Source organism: Ambystoma mexicanum, chromosome 1p (genome assembly GCF_040938575.1).
Source record: "Ambystoma mexicanum isolate Mex_15411 chromosome 1p, UKY_AmexF1_1, whole genome shotgun sequence".
NCBI lineage: Eukaryota > Metazoa > Chordata > Amphibia > Caudata > Ambystomatidae > Ambystoma > Ambystoma mexicanum.
Window position 1 is genome coordinate 653,535,275 of NC_090921.1, and position 25,823 is coordinate 653,561,097.

Below are 25,823 nucleotides of genomic sequence, written 5' to 3' on the forward strand. Positions count from 1 at the left end.
GTATCTGAAAGCAGAATCACTGGATAAGGCGATATAGGAAACGCCACTCCCAAAATTGTATTGAACCTGTACAGAACCTCTCCCCATTCCAGTCACTCTTGAGCATTTCCATAGCATATGTAACAGGGTACCTCCTCTTTGACCACATTCCCAGCAAGATTTCTCATTTGTCATACCTAACTCAAGCATCCACACCGCGGTCAAATACAGACGGCTCAGAATCCTCACGAATGAATCGCAGATTGACATCCATCTTTGACTTCGTATCCACTCTTAGTACTATCCTTTTCCTTTACGGGTATATCACTACCCAGTTCTTTCATCCATGCATGCCGCAATCTTTCCCAGGAGCCAGCACAGGAGACATCCATAGGTATCGTTTTTAGGAACGTTGATACCATGCGAGGCAGCTAGTCAAACATATTACAGGCCATCGGTTTATCTCTCATTGGTACATTTAATATCCTTTGTCTCTGCGTCAGAAGAGACTCTGACCTGCATACCTTCTTAATTCCCTCCTCCCTAAACCAACTTTGATTCTAAGAGGGGCAAAAGGAACCATCTGCCCATTATTCCAAAAATCACACATTCTTAAAATTCCTTTTGTCAACCAACTTTGCCAGCACATAGTCTTATTCTCAATTTGTAGCCCTGGGTTATTTCACAGAGGCTCTCCATAATTAATCCATAAATTCTCACTACAACCTCCTAACCATGATGCTTTCCTCCAATTTGATGTCTGATCCTCGGCACTATATCCTCATCTGTTTCCTTGATTTTAACAGGATATAGGTACTATTCCTTTTTTCGAATACTAGCGATAGTCACTTGGTTTTCATGATTTAATGTTGGAATTGCCCCATTCTTTTTGTGTAACCGCCTGTATCCTCGAATTTTTCATTTAGGTTGTTTTACCATATTGTATTTTAGAATGTATTGTGGGTTTTATACGTAATTGTATGGCTTTTATGACCGATTGGTCGCCATAAAGTAATACAAAATCAATATAAAAAACAGTAATGTTTATTAAAGACTCGTGTAACCCCACCATCTATATGTGGGCTCACTACAACAGGTAAGGACCCAACATAAAATAACTAGGTGGGGAGAATAAGGAACCCACATAACCTAACCAGCAGGTAACGATCCGTATGAGCTTGCACATGAACAGTGTCCTGAAGAAGCAACCCACCGCTGGTATATGTTGGGCCCTATATCTGGTGGTCAACACCTATAGCTAGGGAATGGGAGAAAAAGGGAAACAGACAATTTTAACACTGAGGAAAAATGAGTCCCTAAGGCCAACGCAAGCTTTAAGCTTAAAGATTTAAAGTTCTTTCATAGCATTAAGCAGGAACTGGTGCATACGAGCGCTTTACATGATGATGTATATAACTGTTGATATAACCGTTAAAAACGAACACACAATTTGCTGTGGAAGACAGACTATTCTAATTATTCGCAGACGTGGTTACATTTACAAAAACAGAAAAGCAATATCATGAACAATGTAAAAGACAGATTGCCATATTCAGGTTTTCAGATTCTTTCTGAACTTCAGATAATCAGTGGTCACCCGAAGATACTTCTGAAGAGCATTCCAAGCTGGCACAGTGGCTCCCTATAATGTTGTTCTCCTTTTTTTTAAATGTATTTTTTATTTTTTAATGTATTTTATTGCTTTGTACAGATACATGAGTTTAGACATTCTGGAACAGTAACTTATATATCAACATTTGTGCACTTTATTTTAACATTCCCCTAACTAATCCCTCCCAACTCCCACCCACTGGCTTTGCTGCAGTACTGTAAACGTACAGTATATCTAGCCGTTAGAAGCATCTTGCATTCTCGTTGGGGTCAATTTGCCTCTGTTTCTTCTACAAACTTCGTGAACAAGGCTTGTAGCAAGACTTCCCCCTTGTGTCCTCCCCTTGGTCCTGCCTCGTCGTGCTTTTCCAAGCCACTGATTCTGTCCACCTCCCACCTATGCAGGTCCTTCCACCATTCCTCTATTCTCGGTCCCTTGGGCGATTTCCATGCCATAGCTACCCTTCGCTTGGCCAGGATACACGCCAGATCAGATCCTTTAACTTTGCAACATGTTTGCAGCCTTTGGGATGTGAAAAATGGCCCAGTAGGCAAGCACCCGGGAAAGCGCATCCAATTCCACCCCCCCCCCTTTTTGTAGTCTATCCGCCACCTCCCCCCACTATGGTCTCACCACTGGGCATGCCCAGAACATGTGTAGCATCCCCGCATCTATCGCATTGCACCTGGGACGGCCCTGAACCGCTGCGCCCGGAAAACCGCGAGATCCGCTGAGGTGTCAAATATGCCCTGTGCATCACTAGCAGTTGTATAAGCTGCAGTGCATTTCGTGACACTTTCTTGTGGTATCTCTGCCCATTGTGCATCAGTGAAGGTTGGCCCTAGGTCCTCTTCCCATTTGCTCCTTACAACTAGAGGGGAGGCTGGCCCATTAGACAGTAGGAGCTTGTATATTCTCGATATGGCATGCCCTACCTCTGCTACATCATATAGGACATCCACTATCCAATGTTTCTCCATTAACTTGCTGATTGCGGGCCACCTACATGTAATTTCTCTCTTGATAGTACTATACAGTAGATATGGCCAGTGTGGATGTCCGTCTGTTGTCAGCTCTGAGAAGGGTATATAACCAGTATCTTGTAACAAGTCCCCTATAGTAACCTCCCCATAGACCTCCCAGTGCATGCGTACACCCATCTTTGCTTGAGTCAAATGTGACACCACTGAGACCAAAGGAATCTGCGCCGAGATTGGGTCCGTTAGCCCCATCAGTGTCATGGCCTGTCCCACACCTTCACCCCATAGGCCACTAGGTGTGACCAACTTACGCTGCAAGGTTTCTTGAACCATAGTAACTCTTTCAGGTAGTAACTTTGCCCAGTGGATTGCAACATAATTGTGTCTGGGGTAGGGACATCTGCCAGCCAATCTACTACGAATTGCAGCTGTCCTGCTATGTAGTACAGTTCAAAATGCGGGACCCTAATGCCCCCTTCTTCATACGGCCTGTATAGAGTTGCTAACGCTATTCTATTCCGCCCATCCCGCCACAAGAAGCCTCTACAGATACTCTCTAGGCTCTGAAAAAAGGGTCTAGTTATGTAAAACAGGACATTCACAAAGAGGTGTAGCAGCCTGGGCAGTACTACCATCAACGAGGCCGCTCTTCCCAACATAGCGAGAGGTAATTTAGCGCAGAATTTCAAATAGCCCGTAACACGTTTTTGAGCTTGTTGCGTGTTAGTTTGTGTTCCTCCACAGGGTTATGGTACACATTAACCCGTAGATATCTGAACGTGCGCACTTTCCATTGCAGGGCAAGCACAGGTCGCTCATCTCGCTCCATTCCACGTAGTCCCGGTATCGGAAATAGAGCTGATTTATCCGTACTAATTGTAATCTCTGACAGTGTTGCAAAAGGCGCCGTAGCGTTTAGCAGCAATTCCAGATTATACTCTGGGTTCTGAATGTATAATAGTGTGCCATCGGTGTATAGAGATATCAAATGTCTGGCCCATCTATTTCAATACCTGCCTCCATGTATTCTGAGGTATTGGGTAATTGGTTCCATGGCAAGAGCGTGCAGCAGCGGTTATAACGGGCACCCTTGTCTTGTTCCCTCCCATGCCTCAGAAATGTGCTTACCCGTCTTGACCCTTACCATTGGTCTAGTGTACACTAACTGGACCCACTTGCTTGACCAAACCCAAATCTACGCAGTGTTGCATAGAGCCAGTCCAATTTCACTGAATCAAACGGTTTTACCGCGTCCAATGTGGCTATGGCACTGAGTCTCCCAGGCTGCCATCCTGTCCATTACATGATGTAATCTCTGCAAGTTCCAGGTCATACTTCGACCTGGAACGTAGCCGGTTTGGTCTGGCTGCACTAACTTGGTTATCATTCCCTTCATCCTAGTCACCAGTATGGACGTAAGTATCTTCTTATCCAGGTTAAGTAGTGAGAGGGGCCTATAAGAGCTACAATCCAACTGGGTTTTGTGAGGTTTAAGGAGGGATATGATAATGGATACCCTAAGGCTAACTGGAAGTGCCCCCACTTTCTAAGATTCGATAAATCTTCTGAGCAAGTGGGGGGGGGGGGCTAATTCATGTGCATATTCTTTATAGATTTCACTAGGTAGCCCGTCTGAGCCTGGTGTCTCTCCTGTTGGCAACCCCTTAATTGTGTTTAGTATGTCTTCCAAGGTGATGGACTTCTTTTCTTCGTGGCTGAGCACCGGGAGCTCGATCTCATCTAACACTTACGAGCTCCCTCTTGGTACACAAAATTCACAAAACGCATCATTAACCCCGTTCTGGGTGTAGCATACTTCTTCCTGTCTCATGTTTATTGAGTGTATGGGGCTCTGTTGTGCCTCATTCCTATATAACCATGCTAACAATCGGCCGGGCTTATCTGCCTCTATATGCTGTCTCTCTGTGGTATTTCGTGATATGTATGCCCAGTCTCTTCCATCAGTCCATACAATTCTGTTTTGCCTCCCTCAACTTTATTTCTCTGTCTGGATGCTGCCTTCTAGATTGCTCTAATTTCTTCGATTGTTCCTCTGCAGAGGACAAATCCTTATTTAAGGTTCCCTGGCTACTGCCTGATCTCGCTATGGCAGCCCATCTGACCACCACCTTCAACGCTTCCCAGAAGGGTCCTGCACTGGGTACACTGCCCAGATGTGCGAAACGTATTCCATGATGTTTCTTTAATGCTGTCTCGAAATACGGGATCTCTTAATGATTCACTTCTAAGCCTCCACGTGAGTATCCGGGCCCTAGGGGGCACATTTTGCCATTGTAAACTATGCAGTGCCTGATCTGATAAGACCCTCCCTTAATACTTAGTGTGCATGATTTGATGTGTTAATTCCCGCCCTACGAAAAAAATAATCTATTCTTGTATATACTTGTGTGGCGCTGAGAAGTGCGATTAGTGTCTGGTGTCTGGATGAAGCACCCTCCAGGCGTCCACTAAAGCGACAGAATCAAGTAGAGTCAGTGCTCCAGATAAGATTTTGAGGTGGGAGTATTTTATGCATGCTTTTTCAAATTAGAGAGTAAATGCAATATCGAGAGAGTAAAAATTAGTTTTCTCCTCTGCAAGAGAGTAAAACGTATCCAACACATACTATCGAATAGTATATTTTAAAGCGCAATATGCAGAGAGGTGATGGAAGTCTTTCTTGAAAGTAACAGCTTTAAAGTTTTACTGCGTTTGTTCCAAGTACATTTTTCTGAACAAATACAGTAAAACGTTAACACTGCCAGTTTTGGGGAAAGGCTTCCCTCGCCTCTCTGCCTAACAAAATGCAAGTGCACACATCCAGGGGTGCACCTAGGCTAAAATTTAGGCGGGGCTAACCCTTCAAATGTTGGGAGGGGCACCAACTTCAGAGACGGTGGAGAAGTGGCAAACCTACTTGTGTAGGGGCATCTAACTACATTACTCATTGTAATGAGACTATTCCAGTGCAGCTTCAATGTTACAGAGCAGGAGCAGGAGGAGGAGGGGGGGGGGAGGGGGAGAGGCTGCAAAAAGACAGGCGACTACAATTTACTATGCCTGATGGCAATTGGGGTGGTGCCAGAGATTACAGAAGGGAGGGAAGGCGTGTAGGGAGGGGAGGAGAGACGGGGGGGGGGGGGAGGAGAGGGGAAAGGATGCAAGGCAGGAAGGGGGGCGAGGGGGAAAGGAAAACATCATGGAGGGCAAGGGGGGGTGAGAGGTGGACTTTAAGAGAATAGTGGAGAGGAGGGGACTGTAAGAAGGGAAGGGTGGAGAAGTGGGTGCCCTGAGGGAAATAGAGGCCAGAGGGGGCACACAGACACACTAGGGGGGGGGCAGCAGGGGCCCACAGACACACCCGGGGGCAGAGGGGGAACACAGACACACCACAGACACTAGGGGGGGCAGAGGGGGCCCACAGACACACCCGGGGGGGGCAGAGGGGGCCCACAGACACACCCGGGGGCAGAGGGGGAACACAGACCTACTCGGGGGGCACGGGGGAACACAGACACTCGGGGGGCAGAGGCGGCACACAGACACACTGGGGGGGGCAGAGGGGCACACAGGCACACTGGGGGGGAAGTGGGGGCACACACACTTACGGGAGCAGTGGGGGCACACAGACACGGGGGCAGTGGGGGCACACGGACATTTGTGGGGCAGTGGGGGCACACAGACACATTCAGGGGCAGAGGGGGAACACGGACGCATTCGAGGGGCAGAGGGCGAATACGGACGCATTCGAGGGGCAGAGGGGGGCACACAGGCACACTGGGGGGCAGAAGGGGCACACAGGCACACTGGGGGGCAGAAGGGGCACACAGGCACACTGGGGGCAGAGGGGGAACACAGACGCATTCAGGGGCAGAGGGCGAATACGGACGCATTCGAGGGGCAGAAGGGGCACACAGGCACACTGGGGGGCAGAAGGGGCACACAGGCACAATCAGGGGCAGAGGGGGAACACAGACACATTCGAGGGGCAGAGGGGGCACACAGGCACACTGGGGGGAAGAGGGGGAACACAGACACATTCGAGGGCCAGTGGGGGCACACAGGCACTTACTGGGGCGGCACAGCAGCGTACCTTGGTGGACAGGGGTAGACGGGGCCAGGAGTATCCGAGTGGGCCTTGTGAGGAGGGTAGGCCAAGCCTGCCGGCCTCCTCATTGGCCCAGTTGTAAGAGGCCATGCCCAATCACAGGCACCCAGTATTGAAAACAAAAGCACACCGGTGCTGATGTAAGGAAACTGCCATCTTGGAATAGCCATGCCTCGTGGGGTCAGTGAGGCCAGCACACAAAAAACCACATCAGCAGACACACGACTCTGCCAAAATGCTCAAAAAAAGTACACAATCATAACATGAAGCAGATGCCACACCTCCGAGTTCAATTTAGCCAGAGTCACAAAGTCAACTGTGGCGCCATCGTGCACCGGAACATAGAGCCCAGGAGGGGGCTTACCTACAGATGTTAATGCAGGGCCTCAGGATGTGAAGAGGAAGGCATTGTTCCAGCCGCTCTGGTCGCTGAAGAAGGAGGAAATGAAAGCTAGCATTTGCTAAATATGTGTTCCAGCGCCATCTACTGGAATGAAAGAATAGGGGAATTCTCAACAAAGTCCTGTGGCCAGCCTGCGTAAATGGTACGAAAATAAAAATAATATGTGGCGTATTTACATTATTTTAATGCGTAAAAAGCACTAATACGCTCCTTATCTGGAGCGCTGAGTAGAGTCTATAATGTCTTTGCAGGTGGTGCTAATTTGGTATACTTAACGTCTGATCTATCTTGGGTTCAACGTACAATATTACTATGTCGATATGGACCCAATCAGGGGGATATGGATTCTGGAAGAACCTAGCGGCACTGTGGTTGAGGGTGTACGTGTTAACCAAACATGTATCTACCTGCTCGAGGAGGCCTTGGAAAAGCACCATTCTGCCCTCACTGTCCATTTTAACATGTGCAACCTTGAATGGTACCAAGGGCGCTATCCATAACAGGACTCCGAGGGCATAGGCGGAATACGTAGAACCAAATACTTGCCCCTCCACCTTCCTGCCAATTGTGCATATTTTGTTTGCTGTGTGGTGAGTTTCCTGAATCATGGCAATATCCACTTTAGATCTCTTGAGGACAAATATACTCTATTCCTCTTTATATAGGCATTCAACCCCCTTATGTTGCAGGTAAGCATTCAACCCCCTTATGTTCCAGGTAAGAACGTTTAATGTACCCCCTATTTACATCTGTCTCGTTTCCCCATTCCCCACCCTTGGTGCCCCAACTGTGAATGTTGTGATGTCATTTCTTTTTTAAGTGCATGCAGGCAATCCCCTCCGCCCACCATAAATTCCTACTACTTCCCAACCAAAACTGCCCAGCTTTGTTACCCTTGCTCGGGCGTGTCCGCTTCTCGCATCTGCCCCAAGCAGTCCTGCCTGGGGCTAGTGCACAACGGCTGGGCAAACAAACAATTGCCCTTAAGAGATAAAACCTGGAAGTTGTGATGCTCGCAGCTGTAAACCCGGTCTCTTCTTCTTTGTTGCAAAGCATTGACTGTTAGTAAAACCCACTATAAGTCCAAGCGTCCATGATCTCGTCCACCGGGTGAGATATGTCCCGTATTTCCAAGCACTGTAGCCCCAGGATGTTTGTATATGTGTGGTACTGTCGAAGGGCACCGCTGGTCAGTGCGTACGGTTCAAGGTGGCTTCCGGTCGGGTAGGACGATCTTTGCGTCTTCCCTAGTCATCCTCTCCGTCTTTTCCGCTGCATTCTATCTTCTCCCTGACTATCCATGCCTGTGCCTCTTCCGGCTGGTCGAAGAACCAAGTCTTATTTTTGTATATGATTTTAAGCCACACTGGGTAGATCAGCATATATTTCAGCCTGGCTGTACGGAGCCTGATCTTGGCCGTTGAAAATTGTGCCCTGTTCTTCTGCGCTTGAAACGTGTAATCTGGGTAGACACCAGGTCTGCCGAGGCTCTCGTCAGTGGTCCACCCTGCCTGGAATAGGCCAGTATTTTCTCTCTGTCTTTGTAATTCAGGACTTTCGCGATGATCAGTCTCGCAGGAGCTCCCGGGGGTGGAGGTGCCTGGTTAGCGCCCTATGCGCGCTCTCAATTGTAAAGCCCTGTGTGAGGTTACCGGGCCCAATTTCCTGGAGTAACATGTTTTCTTTGTACGTCGTCCGGTCTGTTCCTTCTTCCCCCTCGGGTAGTCCTGCTATGCAGATATTATTTCTTTTGGCCTGTTCTTCGTTCTCTTAAGAGGCTGACTTTTTGTTGCAATGCATGTAAATCTGCATGTGCGTTCCAGAGCACCCCTGAATTCTCGTTCACTTGCGACTCGAGCGCAGTAGTTCGCTCTGCCAGGCTCTGCACATCCTGCTGCAACAACCCAACATCTAATTGCACTGCTTCAATCTTTTACCCCAATGAGGTCTTCAGTCGGCTAGTGCCAGCATTACTTGGTTGTGCAACTCCTTGGCGACCCCTTCTCTCTCCAGCACCAATTCCGTATCTCCACCAGGTGCCTGCTGCTTATTTTTAGCAAAACCGTCTAATATAGGTTGACTTGCTCTGTTTTTGGCTAGTTTGGGAGGCATTCAGACAATCTGCGTTAGTTACCGATGCTTCCTACTCTGCTGATGTTTCTGCTAAATTCCCTGATTATATATTGCCTGATTTGCCGTTTCTATGTACCCCGGCCCCGTTTCATGAATTTTTGGCTCAGCACACTCTTTAGGGCAAGCTCGTTGTGTGTGGTTCCCCCTATGGGACAACAGTGGGCCTCCAGGCGCAGGTGGCTTCCTTGTGCTCAGCGCGCTGTAGACTTGATCTGTTTCCCCTACTTTTCCGTCGTTGGAGCTTGTCCTTCAGGTCCTTGCCGATTGTGTGAATGCCTGTGTGACATGCAACATTACTTTTGTACTTTTGCTTCTTGCAAGATGCTTAATATGTTCTTATGACTGATTCCAGAATAGCGCAGCAGGGGCTTCTGTTTATAATTTTTCACTTGGTCCCCTCACTTAACTGCCACCCACAGGGTTATTGTGGCGCTTGTCCTGGCACCTCCGATCAGGTATAATACAGGGGCAAAGTTTTTGTTTCACTTCTCAGCCCCTGTTCATCTTTTCTCTCCCCTTGTAGCGTGGTGCATCTGTCAGCTCCTCATTTCTTTATCCAATTGCTGCAGGCTTAGTGCCATAGGGGGCACCCCCTTGGTTTCACTGCTCAGCCTGGGTTCGTATGGGTTTATAGTCATAATATCGAAAAAATAATGTCGAATTACAAAAATGTCGAATTCAAAAATGTCGAATTCAAAAATGTCGAAAACACATACATATAATAGAAAGTCATTCATTCGAAAATAAAATGTCGAAAAAAAAAATCGAAAAACCAATGTTAAAATAACTGTAAAATGTCACACATACTAACGTTTTTTATTGGGGGGGTCCCCCCCAAACCCCCATCCCAAACCCCTACCCCAACCCTCCACTCCTCCCCATCCCCCCCAACACCCCCCATGGATATACGTTTAATTTTTTTAAAAAAAAGTATTTAATAAAACATTAATTAAATAATTAATTATTAAAAAACCCATCCCAAACCCCTACCCCAACCCCCCCCTCCTCCCCATCCCCCCACCCACCATGAATATACCTTTAACCATTTAAAAAAATTATGTTTTATAAACTATAATTAATTAATTATTTATTTAAACATTAATTCGAAAAAATATCGAAAAAAATTCGACATTTTTGTAATTCGACATTTTTATTTTCGACATTTTTTTTCGACATTTTGACTTTCGAAAATATTGCATTCGATATTATGACTGGACACTGTTCGTATGTTCTCTCTTGTTGCTTTAAGCCTCCTGCAGTTTATCTTCTTATCTAATCGCTGCAGGCTTCAATTAAATAAGGGTCTCACTCGTGGTTTCACTGCTCGGCCCAGGCTCTTATGATCAACCCACACAGCGTGCTGTCCCGCTTGTAGCCCTCTCAACAGGGGCCGGTCTCTCGTTGCCACTGCTCGGCCCAGGTTCACTGTTAGCTTTTCTAGCTCGTTCCTCCTCCACTATGTGCACAGTGCCCCAGGGGGATAAAGCCATATGCAACAAAGCCCTTCCTGCTTTACTATGTGCCTACGGAAACAATGTGTGGGGGGCCGTTGTACCCTCTGTGTCTGCCGTATGCTCTGGTATTGTTAGCTCACAGCTCGAGGGGGAACCAGACTCTACGGGGGGACGCACAGCACTTGCCTTGTTTCAGCTGTGTCTCCTTAATTTGGTTGGTCCGCTGCTGTCCCTCTCCTTGCACTGACTCTCCGCTGGGCGCACTTGGACTTCGGCTTCACTCCTCTTCCGCATTCGATCCTGGCACCTGCTGTAGCTCTCCAGTCTCTTGCCTGCAAGCCGTCTACCTCTACTGGGCTCCACCGACCTTCCCGGGTCCACTGGGCACTTCGCTCGATTCTACTGCCTCCTTTTGTTATACAGGGCGCCATGTTGCCAGGCAAATCTCTGCTCTCCACCTCCCAGTCTAGTGAACCTGAGATTTTCACTCACGTATTCCTACTGTGTGTACGCTATACTTCCTCCTTGAAACCTGTTTATTTGTTGGATCTTTCAGCGTCTGGCAGGTGCAGTCTCGGAAGCCGACCTACTCCATCGGCTTCAAGCCACGACTCCGAACACTCCCTATTAATTTGGACCCTCTAGCACATGTTATTAATGTATCAGAGATCTAGAGGATAGGAAACCATAGCCAAAGGCCCCCATGACTGAATAGAACCTTTTTAAAAACTGCTGCCTCTGTCGTACCTGTAAGGGAAAATTTTTTACAGTATCACCAAGATTTGTTACAATGTTAAAAATGGGGCCATCTGTTTTAGTGTAGGTAATTTTAGTTCTACTGCAGCGAACAAACCCACAGAAGGCCAGAAGCGAGCTAAACAAGTGCTCCTAATGTCGATGGTCTGTTCAGTAGCCCAGTGGATGAAGCAGCAGAGCAGGAGGACCCCGAATAGATGTCTATGGGAAATGCAGGAGAGAATTGCCTCCAAAGAATCTCCACCGCAGTCCAGAGGGATGCCTGATGGCGAGTGTCATGACTAATCTCACACTGTATGATATGATATGATAGTTTATTTATATAGCGCCTATACACAATGTGTTTCAAAGCGCTTCTTCTGTAGGGCACAAAGGGAAGTACTCGCGCCAATTCAGCAGCAGGGACCAACCCGGTAAATACAGGGATTCTTTCTGTGTGTGTTGTTTTCCAGGATTTAGTCCCTTGCACCCTGAGCCAGCGATGATCCAGAAGACCAAGGATAGAAGTAATGTATCTACTACAATGTCGATCTTCAAGTCTGAAGGGGAAGACTAAAGGTAGATGAGGGAACCCGCAAAGAGGGCTCCAGTTGGCTTGGTGGACTAAGATGAAGACATCACAGCAGCAAACGATTCACGGATGGGAACAATGACTGGAGGCACCCCTCAATGGCCTAAGATGAAGAATTGGCATGGTAGTGAAGTCTCAAGCTTTCGGGACACGCGTAATGACCCAGAGCCAAGCGGAAGATCCTGGTGGGATGCTTCAGTAAGCTCCCTAGAAAACTGGTCCCGCAAAGGGGGCTTGTTAGGGAGAATTCTCAAAAATGTGCTAATTCCCTCCACCTTGGAGACCCCCAGCAACTTTGCTGAATTCTGAGGACTTGATTTTTTAACCTGGAGAGAGTGTGACCCTTTTTTCCACATGTATTTTAATGTGATTGTATACACTGTTTCTTTTTGGTTATGGAGTCTAACCAACTCCATAGGCATCATCTTTTACAATTGTGTCACAAAGCACCTTCAGTGCATTGCCACAGGGAAGTCTTCCAGATTTCCCATGGTTTAAATACCTTCTCTGGGATCAACTACTGTTTCCCAGAGCAGTAAAGTGAAATTGACTTTACTAAGCATTGTACTTGCTAGACCCAGAACACTCTAGACCCAGAACACCCTATCTTACAATAGAGTGCTGGAGGGGTTACTTAATGCTGTCTAAATGCTACTGTAACATTTTTTCTGTTACCCTTTCGTCAATTGACTGGCTGGTGGCAGTGGTTTCGTTTTGAACTACGTTGGTTTGCATTTACCTCAGTAACCGCGGAAGCCATCTTTTTCAAAATGGCATACAGCCATCTTTGCTAAAATGGTGCCCGGTCTTCTTTTTCCACCAGGTCTTTGTGGGAAGGTCCTTCTAGACCGTTTCTCTGCGCGCCAAACCAGGTTTGGTCTCTTTGTTCATTTCGCCTTTGCAAGGGTTTCTGAGAGAAACCAGCCTCTGGCGCCCAAGTGTCTGGGGGTAGGCAGGAAGTGATGGAGGTGTCCGACACTCCCTGTGCTTCGTCTACTAGGAGACCCAAATGCACTCTGTGGTGATTGGCTGGCTGACTGTCCGGCAAGGACAGCCACCCTGCTGGGTGAGTGACAGCTAGGCTCAGAGCTGGTTGAGTTTCCTCAGAGTTGCTGCATGAACTGTATTGCCAGGGAGAGGGACACCAAATTGTGTGTGTTACTTTTAAGCTGGCCTAAAGCTTTTGGAAGATCCTCCGGAACTCCCACGAAGCAGGACTGACCAAGCCTGAGCCCCATTCGCAGAGTGCGAGACCCCAGAATTAAGGACCATCCACCTTGACAGCCAGGAACCGAGCTTATTGCTATTTGCTGTACCGCAAGGAGCTGAAACGCGAACCAGCCACTGAAAGTAAAGTTTGCCGGTTGCCAGTTTGCCAGTGCAGTGTAGGAGTCCCCCGACGTCCTCCCTCTTGTCCCCACGACTGAGGCCCAGGAATAGTGAGATCCGCAGAGCTACACAGGAACAGAAGTCATCAGCTGCGTCTTTATTTTCTTTACCAAGGTACTGTAAAACAAGTCTAAGAACTTACCTCTTACTGTGGAAGTGTGTGTAACTTCTGCAACTCACAAGTCTATTCAGCTTGTGGTCCTACATTTGATTCTTCTTTTTATCCTTTTACTCCTAAGAACTTGTGCAAAGACCTTTGCATTTACTCACCTGAAGTGCTGCATCCTATACAAAGACTTTTGCCCATTGACCTTGGCTTAGCCTATTTGAATTGAATGACTCTTGCAAGTGGTATCTGAAAATATTTGCCCTGCTTAAGAATATTTGTAATTTCTTGTGTTCTAATAACTTTTGTATTTTACCGACTCTTAAAGTGTTCTGAATGCCAACAGTAAGATATTAATGTCCCCAGCACCCTTGTTACTGAAGTCACCTGTGGGTGTAGGTTGTCTGTGGGCCATCCTGAAAGGGTCTTATCTAATTCAGAAACTCAGAGTGTACAGTATTGAACTGCATTTGTATGTTACTAGTATATTGATCCCTTCTAAAGAAGGCTTTATAACTGATTGATAAATTAATAATTGTTTATGCAAGAAACCTTGAGTGTAAGAGTTTATTTGAATACCGTAACTGTGAATACTTGTTTAACTCCACTACAGCTCACATTTCCCCCCTTGAGACAAGCCTGGCTGCTCAACACGCTACCAAAACTGTGTAGTACAAGCTTATACCAAAGGTTGGGTTGACTATACCGGTAGTCCTACTTGCTTGTAGTGTTCCCATAGGGTACTGCATTCAAACTTTGCCTAACAGGGCTCAACCCAGCAAATGTGGCTAGATCGAAGTCTTCAAGAAGCCCGGACGTTCAAGGCAAAACACTCAAACCTGGATGTGACCAAGCCACTGCGTTAATCAAGTTTTGCCAAGTCAGAGAAGTGAGGGAAAACTCCTTGAGCAGATTGACCGACCAACCACCTCCAAGTTGCTTAACAAAAGCAGCAAGAGAGAATGGGGATCAGAGCAGAACCTAAACACCACTGCACAAAGGGGATGGCCAACAGCCAACTAGCCAATCACCAAAGGTAGCTAGGGGATAAAGAGTCAGATGAATAAATATTCTGGTTGGCCACTGGAACCGCCACATGGCCAAAGCCACCACTAAAGAAAGTGAGCCCAGGAACCTATCCTGGCCTAAACCAGTTGGGGTGAGTACGACAGCTGCCATTATGGGCTCACAAAGACCTCATATGGTCAGAAGAGCCATTTTAAGGCCACCTCGTGGTCACCCTGAACAAAGGAAGCCCTGAAACAAGAGCAGATTTAAAAAACAAAATGCACTTGTGTCCCAATGGCCAGCAATGTTGGTCTACTAAAGCAGTAGAATGGCTTGCACCCTTAGTGAAGCCAAAACGAAAGTTTAGTAGCTGCCAACCTACTCACTAAAACCTATGTATGACAAGCCTTACACATACTCTCCCACCCGTCAGGGTGTGCACCCTTCCTGCACGCACTAGACACAACCCCACACTGCCCTAGCCCCCCCAAAACATTCTGCTCCAACCCATACTGCTCTGCACCCGGCACACACTGCCCCAAACCTATACACTGCCCCAAACCACCTACACATGCACACAGCCCCAGCCCCCACTCGGGGCCCCTCACTCCAAACACTGCCCCTTACCCACACATTGCCCATGCCCCTCAAACTGCTATTACTCCACCCCAGACCACACCACCACTCCAACACTGCACATGCATACCCAGACACGTAAACTGTCACGATTCAATAGGCGTTGTCACTTCTCCCCTGGTGGAGCCCCTTCTCATGAAGCTAGGGAGGTGAGTCTGCTACCCAATAGTCCCCCTATGGGTGGTTTAATATGGGAGGATCTCATGGGGAGGGACTTTCCTACTGGGGATAATGACGACCACTTGGGTGATAGCACAATCTACGAACCCAAACCTCCCCGAAACCTCTAGCACTCCTTCATACATCCCTCCCACTCTAACGCAACTATGTGCTATTGAAATATCTGGTTATTTTCACCAACTGAGACGAAGATCATCCGAAAAGCAAAAATCAACCCCAATGCAAGTACTGAGAAGAGTTGGCCACAAGGAGCCATGAAGAGTGACTCGCAGAACAAGAGAAGCCTTTCTAGTGCTCCGTGGGCGAGTGGTCACCAGAACAACATAAAAACAGCTGACAGACTTGGTGACACAGCTGTCCTGGATGTGGGCCAACCGAGAAGGAAAGCATCACGGGAGACAGTCCATCCCGGGAGAATCAAAAGTGGAGCAGAGAATGCTACGAGGAAGCTGAAAGCAATCTGCTGGAGATGAGAAGCAGGTGGCAAAAATATTTTGGTGTGGAGCTGGTCATGAATGTGGCTGGAGATTTAATTGGTGGTGCGACCTGGAGAAGGCGAACCGTGTGGTCCTGCAACATCGCCTACACCGCCGGCCCGACAAGCAGGAACGAAGAACCTGGAGCAGGAGCCACAGAGACTGGGAAGACCCGTGCAACGCTCCCAAATGAAGCAAGACCCCAGGTAGAACCGTTGGAGCATCCCAAAGCCATCAGAGGTAACTGGTGTAGCGCGTGAATCGGTTGGGGCATAAAACGTAAACTTAGAGTTAATTGGAAATACTGTTATTTCTGTTAAGTGTAAGTTAACTGAACTTGATACAAGTAATCCACCTTGTGGCAGTACTTGGCAGAAAAAGTGGGCCCAGCAAAAAGGGGAGGAAAGAAAGCGTTTGGAAACCGAGCAAGCGAAGGGTCTGTGACCCAAAGCAAAACCAAGCGAGCATCAGAGGGAGTCTCTCCGCTGGTTCGTTTTGGTATTTGTACAAAATCGCACCAGGAGAAGGGGCGGGGGGCATTCTCCTGGAGAGAACATTGTATACAGACTCTATTGAAACCTGCAAATCAGGGGCAGGGAGTCAAACCCCAAGTGTTTGGTGAAGTAACAATCCAGGAACGGGAGAAGGGAGCAACTCTCCTAAAAGAAGGAACTTTGTGTTAGTTTACACTTCAGGTTATTAGTGTGAGGGATAGAAGTAGGTTTTGACACCGGATGGTGGTTTATTCTTTGACGGCTATCCTGATGGGCCCTTTTTAGTATTCTTTTTGATGCAGGAAAACCCCTCTTAGAAGTTAGGGATAACGAGTTCTTCTTTTGCAAAATGTATAATATGTCTATAACCAAAAACATGACACTTATGTTGCAACTACCTGGAATTAGTGGCAATTTATGCCAACAGTGGCGGGGCCTTACTCTGGCATTTAATGTCCCTTCCTAGCATTGTTTTGTGTACGGTGTCACTGGATATTTGATGGCAATCCCAAGTGATGCCAATACCTACCTAAATGTGTGTTCTCCAGTGCATATGATGGTACTACCTGACAAGTGCACATACAATGCCTATACAAATGATTGACTATGCAAATGCTTGTTCTCCAATGTGGACAGCTTTTCTTTTGTTGTAAACATTTATTTATTAATGCTCGGTTTCACAGGCAGACACATTTTGGCATGGCCGCATGCATGGAAATATCATCCAATAGTAAAAGAAAGTAAATCAATAAGAGCTAATTCTCTGCCATCTCCTGAGCTGCACCTCCATCCGACGTATAATGCATTTTAACTTGCATCTTCAAAGTAATAGTATACAATCAACAGCCAGGGTATTCCTTCTCGGACAAGGGAGTTTCATTAAGGAGATACATCTTATACCTGGGCTAGATGTTTGTGGGTCGGTTAGACGGCGGCGACCCATAGTTCCACCCTTCCTTCAAGTTGTTCGACCAAGCAACCTTTTAGCCACTGTTTTTTATTAGGGGCTCGCTGGTGAGCCCATCGTAGCAGGATGCATCTTTTGGCCAAAAGGAATCCAAGATTCGAAAGCTTCCGAGGAGAAGCATCGGGGCTGTCGTATAAACCGAATAAACATACAGACGGCTGTGGCAATAAACGACAACTATCTTCCTAAGTGTATTACACACCTCAAATTTCATTAGGTCTGGGCAGGACCATATCATGTGCATGTATGTCGACTCATCCGATTTACATCAGGGGCAGGAGCCCTCAATCTTGCTTAAATAGTCACATCCTAGAGGGAGTGTAGTGCAATCTATTTAGTATTTTGAATTGGTTAAGTCAAAGCAAGAGCTTGGGGATACCTCACGCAATAAGTAACACATTCTATGCCAAATGTCATCTCGTATCTCTATTCCTAGATCTGTGGCCCATTTCATGCAGACTCTTGGAGTACCTGCTACGGCTTCCGACATTATTAATGTCGAGTAGACTCCACCCCGATTCAATAAATGTGCTCCTGGTTTGGAGCCTATTCTACCCAGGACGGTTACTAGTGAAACAAAATTACAATTGAATAGGTCCAGAGAGGATTATGCTAAAAAACACACTTATGTCCCCTATCACCCTTTGCATCAAAGGAGAAAAGGAAAATGACTCACTCTGTCTATTTATGAAAAAAGTTGTTTATCTATAAAGTTGTATAAATCAAAGAATTAACATTTATTTAAAAAAATATAACATCACAAGGTTTCTAGACCAGACGTACAGACTGAAGAATATACATTTACAACACATAGGGCCAAATATTTTTGGCACAACAGTCAATTTGTGTATGTAAGACATACTCAATCAGAGTTGTTGTTTGTCACAATTCACATAATACAATATATAACAAATCAATTTGACATAGTAACAACAAAAAAAGGGGGTTGTGGAAGACCATCGTTCTTTTGGTGGTTGACAATGCACTGTGGTTAGGGGTGCGTCTACACCGGGGTGTTTCAGCCGTTTGGGTGGGCCTGTTATGCCTCATCTTGTGCACGGCCTTCATCAGGACGAAATGCTGTACGGTGTGAAGTGAGTGCTATGGGTAATTATTTCCACGGGCACTATTTTCTGGGATCTGCTAGGCGTAGTGAGGATCTCAAAGTGGTCCTCCTAGTAGAGGCGTTTATCTCTGTGGTATTTGGTCTTTGATTTTCAAATTCTTTCCCCACGTGAAAAAACCTGTGTGAATATTCACAGACAGCGAGCCGATCGAGCATGTTGCTGGATCGAGAGGTGCTGAGTCACTCCGTGGCTCGGAGGGGGCCTGGCAGCATAGCGTTAGTAACCAATTGTGATGTTATATTTTTGGAAAAAAATGTTCATTCTATGACGATTTATACAACTTTATAGATAAACAACTTTTTTCATAAATAGACAGAGTGAGTCATTTTCCTTTTCTCCTTTGATGCAAAGGGTGATGGGGGACATAAGTGTGTTTTTGAGCATAATCCTCTCTGGACCTATTCAATTGTAATTTTGTAGACTCCACCCCGTCCTGCTGAAATATGAGAGTCGCAAGCCATTGGGCGGCTCTTCTGGAAAGTTCGCCCACCTTGTTTGAAACACCACAAGTAGTCTACAGTACTCTAGCAATCTTAAGGGGTTCCGGCAGACATCTGGGATAAAACGCCCATCTACATACAGATCTCATAACCTAGCCGTGACCAAGTTTTAGAAATGCGTACGTCTAAAGTAGGAGTGAGAAAAGGGCTTTTCCACAAGGGCATTTCCTTTCAGTATGGTTTGTTCACCTTCCTATACTGGAATAACTTCTGCCGGGCCAAAGCTGTCATTCCAATTGGGTCAAACGGGCACGCACTTGTATGTCGGGGCAAGTACCAAGGACCTAATCTCATTTGGTTTCACAATGTTCATATCCATTTGACTGTGTGGAGGGGGGGCTAATGGTGTCAAGTTGAAACCAGTAAGATGCGAAATTGGCTTGCGCTGCTATGTAGTATAATCGAAAATGCGCGGCCATGAAACCCCCCATTTAGCGTGGCCCATTTCATATGACCCGCCCCAGAATGCCACATGAACTTGGATACCAAAGCATCCAGTTCTTTAAAAAAGAGGCGCCCAGGCCATATAGGTATATTCAGAAAATAATACAAACATCTGGGAAACTCCACCATCTTCAGCAAAGTTCCCAATGATTGTAAGTGGTAATTGCAGCCATCTATGCATTTCCTGTGTTAATATTTCCTGATAGTCTTGGTAGTTATATTGTATAGTGATTCCCACATGCTGCACAGTTTTACCCTTCAAGTACTTGATACCCATAGCCTCCCAGTTAAAGTCCCTAATGCCAGCAGGCTTCAGAGTGCTGGCGGTGAGGGGAAATTGCTGTGACTTGGATCTGTTCACTTGCAGACCCGACAGAGTACCAAATGTAGCCACATCTTTCATGATGGGTTCCAATTCTCCTGCGGGTTACTTAAATGCAGTAGAACATCATCCACGTTTAGTGAGACGATGTTCGTAACTCCCCCTATCCTGAGCCCCCTGCATGAGTGAGGAATCCTCATATCTGCGTATGGTTCAATGATAGTAGCAAATATGAGTGGGTATAGGCGACACCCCTGTCGGGTGCCCCTAAACAATCTGTTTGAAGTCGGAAAGCATTCTGTTGGTAAAAATCATAGCAATGGGTTTTGTGCATAGTAGGCGTATTTAATTTGGTCCAAATCTGCGATGCGCAATACATGTAATGCCATGACACTGAATCAAAGGCCTTCTGAGCATCCATGGTGGCTCCAACTGCTCACTCAGAGGGGGCGATGTGGGCCATGTAAGAAAGGCATGGTATCAACGTAAGACAGACACAAGTGACCAAAGTTCAAGGGTGTTTATTGAACCCTCGAAGAGGGGTGATAAACTCCTACCTAAATCTACAATGGGAGCAAGCTACGACCATCAAATCATAAAGAATTCAGTCCTAGTGGAGTCTTGTCAAATAAAAGGGGTCTATACTAACCTATTGCCAATCTTAATAGCTTACAAAATGGTGTGGGGTGCAGTTCATAAAAAGAAGTTAGTGTTCATAAAATGATAATCTGGATACTTGGGTCGATGGCCTCCCTTCCCCATGTTTTCAGAATGTGGCAAGGTGGTTTGCTCTGAGCAAATCGCACCCTCTGGCGTTTGCGGTACAAGGATACAATGGCAGTTCCAGAATCGGGGCCTTCCGTGCTCACCCCAAGTCACTTGTTTCGGAGAGCCTGATGTACTAAACAAAGAAACATAGAAGGTTCCTTCCTTCTTGCAATCAAACGGTCTTGGATGTTTCTCTCTGGACCTCCCAGCCCCTCAGCTGGGCTCAGATCCCTTTTTCAAATTCAACTAGTGTCCCTCAGCTGGGTTTGGACCAATTGTAATTCACTTTGTTCGTATCAAAGGTTTTCGATTGTGCAAAGGTTTTAGTTCGACCCGCTGCAGGACCACTTTGATTCAAAGTTCTTTACTGACAACAGAGTTCCCCTTCAGTGAGATACTCAACAGAGACCTTCGAAAGAGAACCCCCTTGGTGCCCGACCACTCTGTATACGGCATCTGCTTTAGCTTTCAACAGTTCATTCACTCCTTTTAGTTTCCACTTTGTTCGCTCCCTTTAACACATGCGCTTCAAACAGTCTTTTGTGGAATTCTTCATACAATGTTGCTGCTTAAAAGCTTGGTTCAAACATAGGGTGATTTCATAACAGTTTCTCCGACTCACTGGCTGTGCTGCTTTTACTGGCATGGCTTTCTTACAGAAGCCAAGGACCGTACCACGGTGGCAATCACTCCTCCCAGCCTGGCTTATCGACACAGGAGCGCCCCAGATACCTTTGATGCACAGAATGGGTCGGTTCGGCTTCAGTTCCTTGTCTTGGGCTTCCCACTTTCCAAGGCTTGTGAAAATAGCCGTTTCCAGAGGCCAATTGTACTTCCCTCCTTGCAATCCTCCCCGGTCTTGCTGCCTTTCTCCTCTTGTTAAATCGCCACTTTGTAACTGCTGCTTCCTTGTGTGCTTTTTCTCGCTCAGAGTGTGCTTTCGTGCTCGGCCTTTTAGCCATGTGGGAAAGCGTAATGTGAGTTGGGTGTGTGTAATGATTAGTATTTGCCTGATGTTGCTTGTTGTTGAGACATGTCAGGTATACGGCTCTGGTGTTAGTCTGTTGTTGCTCACCATGAACTGTCCGTGAGAAAGTGTTTGTAGGAAAAGGGGAGGGGGTAGCAGGGTTGAGCTTCCAAGTATCCTACCTGGTAGGATAGGGAAAAGGTGTTACAGGAAAGGGGATACCGCGTCTCACCCTTCGGTGTCCCACTTCCACTCCCCGAAGACCCCCCGTCCAGGTTATCCTCCCACACTGGTCCACTCCCATGAACTGGATCCAATAGCGATGGCCGTCTCCTGGTCTCTTGGCCACCTGGATGACCGATCCCCGGGAACTAGCGGGTGAGACACCTTCAGGTTTCTCACAGCCATGACCGCAAACGCACAAAGTGCAGATTTAAGCTAGTGTATTATATGCCCCATAAGCAGTAAGAGTCTATTCACTAGTATTTTCGCAAAGATCTTCACATCAGAGTTCATCAGTGACGGCGGTCTATAGGATCCACATTCATCCGCCGGTTTCCCAGGTTTTAAAAGTGCTATAATGATCGCTACAGGTTAGTCTCGGGAGGATAGCTCAGCGTCAATGTGCTCGCCTTAGAAACAAGACGACGCAGAGTACCAAAGGTTCGATCCCCGGGTCCACGCTTAGAAACCTCTGGGTATTAAGCGCGTTATAAATAAGCTATCATATCATATATTGGCAACCGGTTATTTGATGCAGCTTCCTCCCACACCTCTAGATGAGTTTTACTGACGAGAGCTTTATGATGTTTGTAAAAATCTGCTGTCCATCTATCTGACGCAGGGGCTTACTTGGAGACTATCAAGGCCTTTGAGATTTCGTGAAATGTAATCCGTAGGTCCAACTGCGCCCTACTGATAATTGTCAGTGCTAGTTCCTCTAAGGACTCCTCAATCTGCACCCCCGTACTCGTATCTTGCTGCATGTATAGGGCGCTATAGAAATGTTGAAATGCCTTGTTTATCTCTTAATTCAAAAAAGGTAGCAGGTGCTCTTCTCTAGAAAGAACATGGCATGATAACCTGTTCTGAAATGAGTTTGCAGCACACTCTTTTTGCTCACTGTACCTTTCACAAAAGGGAAATATCCATTTGCATATCATTCTTTGTCCTGCTACCTTGCTGAAGTATTTGCAAGGAACTTGGAGTCGGTCACCCTGAGTTACCTGGGGGCAACCAGATGTGGACTCCCTGCTCACTGTGCTCAGAGAGGCACAGCTTCACCTCACTGATGAGGCCCAACAAGGCTGAAACACGTGTATGGGGTTGCTGTTGGTACTCTTGTTTCAGAGAGAAATTGCCATAGCATTTCGGTGCTGGACTGCCCGTGTGGGCGGGACAAAGACTGAGTGGATATTTCCCATCTGTGAAAGGTACAGTGAGCAAAAAGCGTGTGGTGCAAACTCTCATCTAAGAACAGGTTATTATGCCATGTTCTTTCTGGAGAAGAGCGACTGCTACCTTTTTTGATTTATCTCTTAATACACCTGCCTCCCTGTACTTGAGTATATGGAATATTGGAATATTGGAGTTTCCTGTATTGCCGGGCCATCACCGGTGTGCCCAGGAATGTTAACTCCCTGTCTGCATTTGCATGGAATTGATTCAGCACCTTGCTTATTTGTTGAAGTTTATTATACCTAATTAAGAACAGAGAATGAATTTGCAGTGAGAACATTTACAACGCAAAAATAGATTTTTTTATTTTTAATATATATACACATATGGGGGGTGGGGAGGTGGTTACGGTGGCCTTAAAAGCATACAGAAACTGGGCGGTGTGTTAGGGGAAGCCCCCAAATAAAATAGAGAATTTCGATATTGCTTTGGTGTAAACTTTTTTTGTTAATTCATTCTGTTTTTTAATTCGGTAAAATCACATGGAGCCAGTTCGGGGTATTCTAGCTCTAATTTCTTACGTTAATTCTCACTAATACCTTATGTCTTTACGAATAGCCTTCAGCATCCCAAACTCTGTTGACCTAGCAATTCCCCTAATGTATAACTTAAAGGTCGCCCATAGTGTCCCGATCCCCTCTACTGTACCAGTATTTATGTCAAAAAAGGTCTTGATGCTATCCCATGGGCTAGAGGAGTATGCCATATCCTGTAGCGCCATTGTCTCCGGGGGCAGTATTGAGATTGGTCTTGGGAGAACCTAAACTGTATTGGGATCAGTGAATGATTTGAATACATTGTGGGTAGTATTGTTGCATATGTAACCGCTCCCCTTAGTACAGGCACGAGGAGCCACAGGTCAATTCTAGAAGAGGAATCTTACACCGTGGAGTAGTACGTATATTCTCACCTACTTGGATGTTGTGCTCGCCAAACATTAATCAGTCCCATGAAATGTATGCTGTCCATCAGTACCCTGGCCGCACAGGCCAAACTTCTCTGGGTAATCCCTGTGCGGTTTAGTCCAGTATCCAAATCATATTTAAGTCCTGCTCTCCCCTTCACCCTCCACGATATAGGAACCTGAGGAAACGAATGACTTTTATCAACCATGTCAATGTGAACTAGGGATCATCCACATTGGGCCCATACCTATTCAGTAATAACACTTCCCTAGTATCTATCCTACCATAGACCGCTAGATACTGCCCACAGGTGTCCACTAAGGATGTGTGTGAATCAGTTTCCAGTGTATCAAAATGAGGATGCCCCTCACCTCAGAGTAAGATGTGTAATATTTGAGTTCCCCATGATCGTGCTAATTGAGATGCTATTTTGTCTGTAGCGTGCGTTTCCTGCAAGAAAAATATCTGGGCCTTATGTCGTTCAATGTTCACGGGCAGTCGCCACATGTTAACAGGATTGCCCACACCCCGAATATTCCAGCTCATACATGTAACCCTCCTGGCATACCAGTGCAATGTCCTACTGAGTTTTAGTAACAAGACCCAACTGTGCTTACGCTTCTTTGGATGACTTAGCCGTGAACACACCGTGCCGAGCCTGCTTACACAGAGCTAATTTTTCCCATGTTATAAAACACCAACCCACCTCCCCTCCCGCTTCACACCATACCCCTGTGCAATGTAAACTCCCCAACACCTCACAAACATAAGCAGCTTAGCTTGGTGAAAGGTGTCAACAGCAGCACAATGTTGCCTGTAGCCCACCTCGGCGAAGTTAAAACTGTTTTAGGTCATCTTAAGCACCCGGTAGGTACGAGTATAATGTCAAGTAGAGGGAACAGGCTTCCCATTCAGCTGGGATTGATCTCTTCTGCTGGGTCACAGGATATGATTTTCAATAAAGCTTTCTGCTTCCCTGGGCAAGGTAAACAATATGCCTTATTTTGAAATGAAAATAGTAATTTTGCTGGGTAAAGCATCAAATAGGAAATGAATCTGCCCTTTGGAGCTTCTTCACCCTTGCAAAGATCTTACGCTCTAGCTGGACTGCACTGGATAAATCTGGGTATATAAAGATCCTGTTTGAACCCAGATATAGTTTGCCTTTTTCTCGAGAAGCTTTCAATATAGCATCCCTGTGTCTGTAGTTAAGGAGGCAGGCTATGATTGGTCGTGGTGGGTGCTCCGGTTTAGGGGGGCCATCAGTACTCTATGGGCCTGGCAACAGAGAATTGAGGAGAAAGAGGGGGGGGTGGTCCACTATTTTCAGCAGTGTGGGTTTGACAAATTGCTCCATGTTGCCTCTGGTGTGACCCTCCGGGATCCCCACTATGTGCACGTTGTTTGTATCTTTGCATTTCTTCTGAGTGGCCTTGACTACCGTGGTGAGGGTGTCTAGTGTCACCTTAATGGTTGTCACCTCCTCTTCTACCACTCCTACTCTTGTCTCAGCCTCCGTAATGCGGTCATGGGCTTTCCCCAACTTGGAATTCAGCGCAGTGATGCGAGTGGTAATGTCATCCAGTTTAGAGTTCATGAATGAGAAGCCAGCTGACATGCTTGTAAGAATCTCCCGCAGGTCAGAGGAGTCAATCCCAGTCTCTGGGTCCTCCAGTTTCGCAGGCGGAGGCTGGGCTGGGGGCCACTTGGCACTGTTTTAGTGTAGTTATTCACGATGCCCCGTTTATGTGACACGTTTGGCATCGTACCTCCTCCAGACAACAGTAATGCCATTCCCGGTGCAAGCAGATGTCTTAATCTATGTTGTGCCTCACTCCTTCAGCTATGTTGTTTCTCACTCCCCCTCCAGTGACGTCCATCAGCCACCCAACAGATGTTTAAAATGAAAAAACCCACTCGCCTCCATACGCACAACCACAAAGCACAGGAAGATGGATGACAAGGCCACCAGAGGGAGAAAGGGAAGAGAGAAGTGCGCGCATGAGACCAGACTCCCAAGCCACAGGAGCATCCAGGGTACAAATAGTTGCAGGTGGTGCCATTTGCCGCACCTCGCTGC

At 46.6% G+C, this 25,823-nt stretch overlaps 1 protein-coding gene across 2 annotated transcripts in view; it reads left to right on the plus strand.

Moving 5' to 3' along the window:
* The window catches only part of CD320 (CD320 molecule), a 245,050-nt gene that overhangs the window by 50,927 nt on the left and 168,300 nt on the right, over nt 1-25,823 (plus strand). The window lies entirely within an intron of this gene.